The following is a 12,064-nucleotide window of genomic DNA, read 5'->3' on the forward strand; positions in this document are numbered from 1 at the left end:
CTACGCTAACTTGCTCAAAACTCAATTTCCGCCAAATATCGCACACGCTAAATATTATACAATGTACATTTACAGTATTTAGTTCTTTAAGTTTATCTTTTTAAATTTGGATTTCATCACTGCCAAAACTTAATTTAACTCCAATCGACCCTCAAGTTATAAAGGTGTCATGCTTGCTAAACAATGGTTTCAAATCATCTGTCATTTAAAACGACACACTCATGACCGATGAAGTTTATTCAACAATTAATGTTTTGTACTACACATATATGTTATTGTTGCAGGGGTGGTTTATATGTAGGATGAAATGAATAACCAAACTCCTGTCTAAGGGTTCATACTATTTAATATTGATGTTCAAAGTAGGAAATAAATGAATGGCCCTATAAAATAGAACAATAACAATGAATATCACATGAAATAATAACAAATGTATACATGTATTCTATTTTACTTATTTTGATGTACAAAGGATAGATTTTGTCAGTTAAGAGTTATCTCTCTTAATTCAAATATTTAGCATATAAATAAATCACTGTACAATTAATCTTTATACACCTTTTATACAATCACATTTCAATTAATGTAATGATATGATATAATTACTTTAAAATATACAAAAGGTAACATATGTTTATTACCTATCTATGGGATGTTGCAACCACTATTGAAACTAGTGCTAATTGTAACGGGAACCGTTACAGATGTTCCCCAAACGCTTCCCAACTCCCTTCTCGTGCCATATTCCCTGTAAGTTTCATTAAAGAAGGCAAAATCCATGCATTTAAGACGTAAACAACGTTTTCCCAAAAGTAAACCAAGTATTTCAAATTTAAGCAATGCAGGGGTGCGCATGTGATTGCATGAGCGTAATGACGATATCATCTTGTCTACACTATTTTACTCATATGCACGTGCACGCACGTGCATGATCACCATACCTTCTTGTAGGAGTCCATTATGTCTGTCTATGTTCTTAATCCCATCCTGTTTGGTTGAAAAACAAGGGAGTTATAGCCATTTAAAGTTTAAGCCAATCAGATTGCAGCGCACGTGCATGCGCATGTTTCCATGACAATTATTATATATCATTTTGTAGTACATCTTTAAGTTTGCCTATGTTTTAAATTTCAAAGCATTTTGTAAAAAAACAGAAAAGATATTGAGATTTTTGTTTCAGCCAATTAGAGCAAAGCGCACGTGCACGCACGTGCATGCATGTGAATGGTGACCATACCATCTTGTAGGAGTCCTTTATGTCTATCTATGTTCTAAATCCCATGCTGTTTGGTTGAAAACCAAGGGAGTTATAGTCATTTAAAGTTTCAACCAATCAGATTGCAGCGCACGTGCATGCGCGTGATTTCATGAAAAATTTTATATATCATATTGTAGTACATCCTAATACATGTCTATGTTATAAGTTTCAAAGCATTTCATCATAAAACAAAAAAGATATTAAGATTTCTGTTTCAACCAATCAGAGCAAAGCGCACGTGCATGCGCGTGAGTTCATGCAAATTTGACCATGTCACCTTATCTACACAACTTATATATCTTTATATAATGAGTTTCAAAACATTTTATCAAAAAATATAAAAGTTACAACCATATTAAATATATCAGTCAGTTTACTCATTGCACGCGCCCGCACGTGCATGCGAATGCGCGCAAAATGACCTTCGTTCGGCACATCTACACAACATGCCTACTAACCCTAAAAAGGTTTTAACTTAGTTTGGTGAACAGTTTCTGAGAACACTTCTGGACAAAAAAGTACCGGAGAAGAAATAAGAAGAAAAAAGAATAATAATAATAACTAGAAACGATCTCGTTGCGAGCAACGAGTAGGTCTTCCGTCCGATTCCGAAAAATAACCTATAAAATCGAGCTGAAAATGGATTAAACATATTTTGGACACACTGGTAATTGAAACGGGTCACTAGCGTGAAAATCCAATACGCTTATCGATTACGCTATTTGAACAACTACTCTTACTTCACTTGTATGTACATATAATTCTGCAACAGTTAATCTTTCTTGGAATTATGAAAGAAGGGTCACTATTCATAATTTCGCGCCAAACGCAACGAGTAAATCTTAGCGAATTTCTCTTGGAATGTTCATGGTCGTTCGGATGAGACGGTATAGACCGAGGCCCCGTGTCACAGCAGGTGTGGCAGGATAAAGATCCATCCCTGCTCAATGGCCCTGAGTGCCGAGCATAGGCCCAAATTTGCAGCCCTTCACCGGCAATGGTGCTGTCTCCATATCAGTGAAATATTCTGGAGAGGGACGTTAAACAGTATACAATCAATCAATCAGTCGTATATAGGCAAATAAAACTAAAGCAGTGAAACAGCTATGAATGGTTAATTTTTCAATTTTCAATCACGAAAGTTGACTATTCCGATTACTTACACTTTCATGAAAAAGGTGGTATGTTTCACCGAAAAAAATGCCTCGATCGCCCTACGAGGGTCAAGAAATAAGATTCCATTATGTTCAATAACTTGCATTGAGAAAGTTAAATGTTTATACAGATCAATTAAACGGTCTTTGAAAAATTGCTATCTTTAAAAATAAAATATTTTCTTATTGTAACAGTTGTCCTTTTCTATTGATTTAATATGACACAAGTGTGCATTAGAAAACAGTGGTCACGTTTTTCACTTACTCCATTCTTGAAAAACTATTTATTATAACTATGATTTTAGCTATGTGTTACCGTGATGCAAAACAAAAGATATAGATATTGTACTTCAATTGCACATTAATTCTTTTCTATTTCTACTTTGAGAAACAACCAAAACCAATTAAAGAAGACTTGTAAGTAGACCTTGGATAATAAATGTAGTTTGACACCGAATTACAACGAACCTACGACGTGACAATCCAAGTATCCCTACACATTTCATTGCTCCTTATGTTACTTTCGTTCATGCAAACGCTCGGCTGCCTCTGTAGACCCCTATTGCGAAATGTCGGAATTGACAGAGACCGCCGCCATTAAGATCCCGCTTCAGACTTTTGAATGTTAATATCTCGAGTTCGAATTTATCAATTTACAAACAATTTATATATTTAGCCTAATGAGAAATGTTTCTATCAACCATACAAATATGGTTTGAAAATAATGAAAAACAAAAAAGTTCAAAAATTTGACTTTTTTTCTTTGCATGCCGTTACGACAGGAAGTAGAGACGACGTACAAAAGATCGTGTCTTGGATCTATAATCCCAGAAAGTTTCACAGTGATATCCTTTACCGTTCTTTAGATTATCCGCGAACAAAATGTCAATTTAAAATCAGAAAATTGTCCGTAACTTGGCACCAGAATGGAATTTCCAAAAAATCTCCAAGATATAATAACTGCAGATAGCAACACATTGTTCCTGCAAATTCCATAAAAATCCATCCAGTTGTCTTCGAGAAATCACGTGCACAAAATTTGATGGTCAGAAAAATAAATAATTATAAAGAGCTCAGGCGAGCTTCAAAGCCTTTTGCGCTGGAAAGATATAGACTCAAAAAAGCAATTTAGCAATCCTTCCTCTACCTTCACTGAAAATCTCAAGTTAATATCTTCATTCGTTTTTTAGTGATTGCCCGGACAAGCTGACCCTCTTAAAATCAGCAAATCGTCCATATCTCACGACCGGAAGTGACGACGTACTTATAAAAAATTTCCAATAAGGTTCAGACCAATATCTATCAGATCTGAAAGTTTCGTGAAAATCGACCGAGCCGTTTCCGAGAACTGGCGTGCACAAAAATCGGTAAGAAAAAAAATAATAATAATAATAATAGGGAAAAAGAAACCGAACGAAAACAATAAGGTCTTCCGTTGGAAACGGAAGACCTTAACTAGAGCAAAGCTCGTTGCAAAGCAACGAGTAGGTCTTCCGTCCTGTTTGACCGGAAGTAGCTTTTATTTTTAAGTAAAATGAGAATTAACACCCAAAAATGCTTTGAATCCTCTAAAGCTAAGTTAATTAATGCAAAAATAAGCTAAATTCTACTACTTCCGGTTTGACCGGAAGTAACGACGACGGACAGAAAATTAATTTTTAAGCTCCCAGAGTGATATGTTACCAAAAAACTTGTCAAGAACAGCAAATATACGCGTTTTTCGACTACTTCCGGTTTGGCCGGAAGTGACGACGCTGGACGCATTTTAACGACTGCAATAAATTAAGCTTGACATTTTGAACAACTTTGCTTCTTTGACGTATTACAAATTCTCAATACTTTTTGAGATATGAAGGAAAAGCTTTCGGCCCCTCCAGGCCCTTAAATTTAGGGGCCAGCCCTATTTTCTAGATATCATTTGAAAGATCTTTTAATTCTACACTTTTTTTGTTCTACATGTTTTAACAAAATATTTCTAGGTAAAAAGTTATCGTTGAAAAGGTGTCAAAATTTTTGAAATTCGCGATAGGACTATATTTTGGCCATAACGAGCTTCCGTACACAGCAATTTCGGTGAATGAAAAAAACGTTCCGCACAACTACATTTATTGCTCTATTATCACTGAAAATCTCAAGTTTCTATCTTAAGCCGTTTTCGAGAAAACTCGCGGACAAACTAACCCTCTAAAATTCACTAAAATGCAAAAATTGCGGAACCGGAAGTGACGTCATCAAAATTAAAAAATATATGTCTAGATTTTTTTATGTTCCATCATCCCTGAAAGTTTCATGAAAATCGAGCGAGCCGTTTCCGAGAACTCGCGTGCACAAAATCGGTAAGAAAAAAAAGAAAAAAACTGTGGAAAAGAAACCTAAGAATAACAGAAAGGTCTTCCGTTGGAAACGGAAGACCTTAATAACTAGTGCTAATTGTAACGGGGACCGTTACAGATGTTCCCCAAACGCTCCCCAACTCCCTTTTGGTGCCATATTCCCTGTAAGCTTCATTAAATAAGACAAACGCTATGCATTTGAGAATTGAACAACGTTTACCCTGAAGTATACCAAGTTCATTCAAATTTTAGCGTTGCATGCGTGCACATGTGAGTGCATGTACGTAATGACCATATCATTTTGTCTACAAAATCTATATAATTTAATATACCAAATATTAAAGTATTTAATCCAAAAGTATTTCTAAAAATACGCTCATTCAAGATTTTTTTTATTTTACTCATTTCACATGCACGCACGTGCATACATGAACATGGTGACCATACCTTCTTGTAGAAGTCCATTATATCTATCTATGTTCTAAATCCCACCCTGTTTGGTTGAAAACCAAGGGAGTTATAGCTGTTTGAAGTTTCAGCCAATTAGATTGAAGCACACGTACACACACGTGTATGCATATGCATAGTGACCATACCTTCATGTAGAAGTCTATTATATCTATCTATGATCCAAATCCCGTCCTGTTTGGTTGATAACCAAGGGAGTTATAGCTATTCAAAGTTTGAGCCAATCAGATTGCAGCGCACGTGCATTCACGAGTTTCCATGAAAATTGTTCTATATCATATTGTAGAATATCCTAATACATGGCAAAGTTCAAAATTTCAAAGCATTTTGTCAAAAAACAAGAAATATATTGAGACTTTAGTTTCAGCCAATCAGAGCAAAGCGCACCTGCATGCGCGTGAGATCTTGCAATTTTGACCATGTCAAATTGTCGATGTTACTCATATATCCTTATATTATAAGTTTCAAAGCATTTCATCAAAAATGTAAAAGGTTACGCTTATATTCATTATATTGGTCATTTCTCGTGTTGCACGTGCGCGCTCGTGCAAGCACGTGCGCGCAAAATGACCTTCGTTCCGCAAATCTACATAACATGTCTACTGACCCTAAAAACATTTCACCTTATTCGGATGTGTAGTTTACGAGATCATTCGCGGACAAAAAAGTGCCCAGGAAGAAGAAAAATAATAATAAGAAACAGAGTAAAAACAATATGTTCCCAAACTTCGTTTGGGGAACATAATAATAAGAAACAGAGCAAAAACAATATGTTCCCCAACTTCGTTTGGGGAACATAATAACGACCACTATTGAAATAATTATATCAATAGTGGTTGAGAGTGCATTTCAATAGCAAACATAGGTAATAACCACTATTGAAATACAACCACTATTGAAATAATTATATCAATAGTGGTTGAGAGTGCATTTCAATAACAAACATAGGTAATAACCACTATTGAAATACGACCACTATTGAAATAATTATTTCAATAGTGGGTGAGAGTGCATTTCAATAACAAACATAGGTAATAACTACTATTGAAATACGACCACTATTGAAATAATTATTTCAATAGTGGATGAGAGTGCATTTCAATAACAAACATAGATAACTATAGTTACCACTATTGAAATACGACTACTATTAAAATACCGTATAAGTGGATATTTCAGTAAAATGCAAATTTGGCGATTTGTCCTTAAAATATGGTTATTTTATTTTTTGCCAGAATTAATTTTAGCGATTTTAAATTGCTCACTAATGAAGCCATTACAAATTAAACACAGTTTGTTTTTTGTGATATTTAATTTTAGCGATTTAGGAACCCTCGCTTATAATGCCAAAATTAAATCCTCGCTAAAAATTGTGCTTATACGGTAACCATTTTAATAGTGGATGAGATTCATTTCAATAACAAACAAAGGTTGCAACCACTATTGAAATAATGTTCACTTTTGAAATTAAATTTCAATATGGATTAAATTATTGATTTTAATAGTGCATTAACAATAAATCCAATATATATTGAAATATTTATTTCAAACTTTGCTGACGCGGTGAATCTTTTCTTTCAATACTGTTAGTATTTCAAAAGTGGTTGAAACCTATGGTTACCATATTGAAAAGCACTCTCACCCACTATTGAAATAATTATTTCAATAGTGGTTATTACCTATGTTTGTTATTGAAATGCACTCTCAACCACTATTGATATAATTATTTCATTAGTGGTCTTATTTCAATAGTGGATATTACCTATATTTGCTATTGAAATGCACTCTCAGCCACTATTTATATAATTATTTCAATAGTGGTCGTATTTCAATAGTGGTTACTAGCTATATTTGCTATTGAAATGCACTCTCAACCACTATTGATATAATTATTTCAATAGTGGTCGTATTTCAATAGTGGTTGCAACAATGCGACAAGGCCCATTCCATAAAACACCAAAATATACCACTGGATGCTTCAGCTACATATCTAATAAGAAGTACTATAAACTGTACTATACATAATACAATACTCATGATTCAAATAAATGTATTCTCTGAGATGATAAACTGAAGATTAAGCTTTAATTCATTATTTAAACTTTCACTCTTCTTTCAAACAGTGATATTAGCTAAATAAAGGTATTATAAAGATATAGAATGTTAATAAAGTAAATACTTACTGTCAGCTCTGGTATTAATGTCTTAAGTCATAAAAGTCTTTGTCTACAATTTCTGTAAATTTTCAACACAGCCAACCTGGCCAAAACCTCTGAGTAGTCTAACTCAAGTAACTGAGAACAACTCAGAACCACAACCAATAAAAAGACAGAACCCCAAGAGAATGACCTTGAACTTTATCGCTCACAAGTATATGTAAAGGGGTGGATCTAGGTTTTATATTAAACTCAATTTCATTTACCCGGTATATCAATAATACTCGTATTTATTCCATATTGTACGATATATAATATATACAAATAAAAACACACTGCTACATTATAATTATATATTTCCATTTCTAATTGTTTTCAAAATGACAAACACTACAAAAATGAATCTTGTTAATTTCTCCGTGATGCCTGTGGCATGTAAATTTCTCTATTGAAATACTACTGCAAGGTTGTCGGACTTGCATGCATATCAGTGGCGTATAAATACACTGCAGAAAAAAATATGCTTTGTTTAACTGTTTACTAAGTAATTAGATTTGATATATCTTTTTACAAACAAAATAAGTAATGAATAATCTTCGGATCAAAAGCAAGTCACTAGTACAACGCTGTCCATTATCACTAGTGCTGAGGACTCGCGAGACCGGACGACTTCACTTCTGAAAACATGGTAAACAGCCCATCTAAACCACGCGGAGAAAGCGCATTGTCACATATTTCATCCGATATAGACGTCGTCCCTCAGTCATTACCATTTAACTTCTTACACAATTCAACGTCCTCTGTTATTTTAACTCACACAATTCTGTTTACTGACCTTGCTGACCAACTCCCGTTTCATCAACTGCACCATTGCATTCAATTTGGCGGCGGAGAAGTGACCTAGGGTCTATACACGTGTTCGTGCCTCCGACAACCTATCTAGGTCACGTATATAATTAATATTTTAATGTTAGCAAGATTGCATTGGTCGTCATATAAAATTTTTTTGTGGTTTATTTTAAAAATGTTGGTATTTGACGACAGTAACTAAATAATCATTAAATTTGTTTCGTGTTTGTATAGGACTATTATCTTTATAGTAAAATTTGACGTGGGTGGGGCAATGGAAAATAACATGGAATGCCTCGTGCATTTCACATCTATTACATTAGACGGTATTTGATTTATTTTAAGATTGTTATTTCAAGTTCAGATGGAAATATAAGGAATCACTGTCTAGTTCGAAAGTATGCCAGGAACATCAACAATAGTGGGAAACATGGGATAATTTTAGCATAACGGGCTTCGCCCGTTATGCACATTATCCAATTTTTCCCACTATTTTTGATGCCCCAGCTATTTTTAAAACTAGACAGTGATTCCTTAAATAACTGGTATCAATCCATTAATACCTATGTGTGAAAGTAATTGGGCTTGGGATGGTTTGTTTACATAAAGACGGACAGCACTTGGAATGCATTGTCAGCAAAATGTCACAACATGCTTTGGGTGATCAGGAAAAGAAATATATTATTATTACCTACTTAGGCTATTAACTTATACCGGTATAATCAAATAACTTTTACGGGAACGTTTAGTTCGTCAATACTAATTCTGGTTCAACCGTGAGCTTTCCTCTTATTGTTGAACCCAGCTTCTCTTAAAACCTCAAGACAAAAACACGAGTTACAAATATTGTACTTTTATATAGAATCAGCATGGAATAAACTTCTTATGAGTTTGGGAACTATCAGCACCGAAGGTCTGATTCCAACTGACTATCATTTTCAACAACAAATCAAACATACTGAACAAAGAGCGAGTAAAATAAAAGGATTAACAAAAGGTATATAGAAATCAAGTATCAAACAATTATTGAGCGAATGGTGACATTTTAGCAGTATGTATATAATAGAATTAAAGATGAAAGAATAAGTGTCAATAAATATAAACAGATGTCAATTAAGGAATTAGCTGTCCAATCTCTGACTATGCCTCAGGTGGGATTAAGGCTGTGCGGAATTTATATAATTTATCACATTTGCCGAAATATATGAAAAGTTTTGACAACAATTTATACAAGGTCCGAAAGTTAATTTACACAGTAATTTAAAATAAGTTCAAAAAATGTTGTATTTTACATCGTAACACTTGCTCCGCCTTCGCGTAAAACACGTCCTCGTGTTTTGATTTTTTTCTCTCTCAATAAAACCGGCCTCTTCTTGGTCTTCCGGATCCTTGACATCTCCGGGATTGACAACGGCTTTGATTTTCTAAAAGGACCGATTCTATGTGATCTCTGTCATCCTGCAATGTTTCGATGGTCTGCAGCAGGGCCTTGTTTTGGTTCCTTAACTCTTTGCTCGTTTTCTCACCTTCAGTCAGAATTTTCATTACATACTGGTTATGTTCTTTTCCGATCTCGTTTAATTTCCTCTGCATTAAGTTCATAATCACTTTATCACCATGGGCGTCTTCTTTCAGTTTTCGAAATTTCTCACGAAGTATGTTATCATTAGAATTCCTTGATTGTTCTCAATATTTATTTTATTCTTCTAACTAAATTATAAGCAAATTTTATTTAAAAGTTTGTGATTTTGAAAATAGGAAATATTTAGAATTAAGTGTACCTTCTAAATAAATAAATTAGTTTATTTGTTCGGATTAACATTCACGCATAAGTTCCCTTTATTTCTTGATCAACATATGTTACAATCTATTTTAAGTAATACTTTCTCACATATCGGCAATTATCAATGGTAAAGTTAATTTGTAATATAAACATTTGCTTGTCTATCTATTCATCTGTCAGAACATACATATTTGAGTTAATTGCTATCACTTCTGGATTAACTCTTAACAATAGATGCCAGAATAAGTGAGAAACTCTTCGGCAAGTTAAATCAAACTCTAGGTAATAGGGGACGCTATCCTTGTGAGGCTCCGTTAGGGATATCAATTAAAATCTATTAATGACAATTGTAATTAAATATAATTATCCCCCTTGAGTGACCTCTCAAAGGACAGGTTGAAGGTTTAAGTTTGTTATCCCGTCTCCCTCCCGTTACTTACGCTCGGGACACGAGACAATAAACACTGTATAACCTCAACCTTGTCATATTTTAAAGGTCAGTATTGAAACTTTTACTTATTTTATATTTTTATCAAATATTTAGCATTCTTAGTTATGAATTCAGTTTTATTCTATATTAACAGTTAGAATTATCATTTATCAATTATAGTTAGGATACATATTTATTGTAAAAGATTAATTATTAGTCATCACATTATTAGGTATAAATTCCTTTAAAAAGTTAAGCTAACTAAGTCAGGGAATAAATATCGTACTTCGTCGCATTATTATTAAAGTTAATTATACTGTTCTATTCCCTTCTACAATATTTTGTTCAATGTTATTTTGTTAAAATGATGTCACTTGTTAAATTGTATCAGACGCCATAACTTTTGTAATAATTGTAGCACCGGAAATGTAACCGGAAGTAAGTTTTCAATATGGCCGCCAATATTTAATGGCGGACCACTGTATTGTATCTTTAGTATAAATTTAAGTACTTGATCATTTAATTCAATATAAATATTTCATGTTTTGTACATTAATATCAATCAATAACATCTTGTAAATTAATTGATCTTTATTATGTTGTAATATACTTACTTACGCTCGGGACACGAGACAATAAACACTGTATAACCTCAACCTTGTCATATTTTAAAGGTCGGGCCAACAAGGAATATCCAAAGGGCCAAGGACAAAGGTATACTAGCGTAAGGCAATCCAGAGCTAATTCCCTGGCGGCAGAAAGCTCGCCGTAATACGTGGTGGAGAAATGTTGTATTTTACATCGTAACATAACAATTAAAATACAACATAGAAATAAGAAAACGTAGCTTATATATAAACTGATTTAGCAACGGAAAAAAAAAGTTCGTGTCCTACTTTCGTTTTTAATTTAATACAAATATTTTACTTCTTTAAAAATGTTCTTTACAGTATTTGTGCAGTTTAAATAAGAGCTACATCTGAATTTGCATATTTGGGGTGTGATTTATTAATAGTATCGGCGTATTTCCCAGGATTTCCCGACAAATTTGGCCTGTTTGGAAGGGTGTGCAATGGTAAAAAGAGCGCATTCTTAACCTGCGACTTTATGGTAATAAATTTGATTTCACCAAAATATTATCCACCAAAATTAATGTTATACCTTAACTAGATAATTCGCCAAATTTGCGTCCCGCAAAAAAAAAAAAAACGGACTATACGGTATTTGATACTAATATAGTGATAGTCTTTTATCCAGTAAACGCAATACATTGAGAAAAATGAATTTCAATATAATTGTAAATGGTCCGGTTCATGATTATTCATATTAAAGATATAGTAGAGGTGTTTTTCTTTTTATTGAAAACAATTTAAACGTTGAAATACTTGATACGCTGTTCGAGATGAAAAGAAAATAGAAATTTTAGATAGAAGAAATGACAAGCTAAGGGATGACTAGATTAATAACATAGTTCCTGAAGTTTTTTCAGAAAAAATAGGTATGCATATAGAGATGGTTTGATCTTTTATCGTTATATTAACCATTCTTAAAGATTTTGTTAGAGTTGATTTGTTACTTCATGATGATATTTTAGTTTTCCTCATTTTTTTCTACATAAAAGACGCAAATCTAT

The sequence above is a fragment of the Saccostrea cucullata genome, unplaced genomic scaffold (assembly GCF_032062105.1).
Source record: "Saccostrea cucullata isolate Sc308-1 unplaced genomic scaffold, CSIRO_AGI_Scuc_v1 ctg1714, whole genome shotgun sequence".
In the NCBI taxonomy this organism is placed as follows: domain Eukaryota; kingdom Metazoa; phylum Mollusca; class Bivalvia; order Ostreida; family Ostreidae; genus Saccostrea; species Saccostrea cuccullata.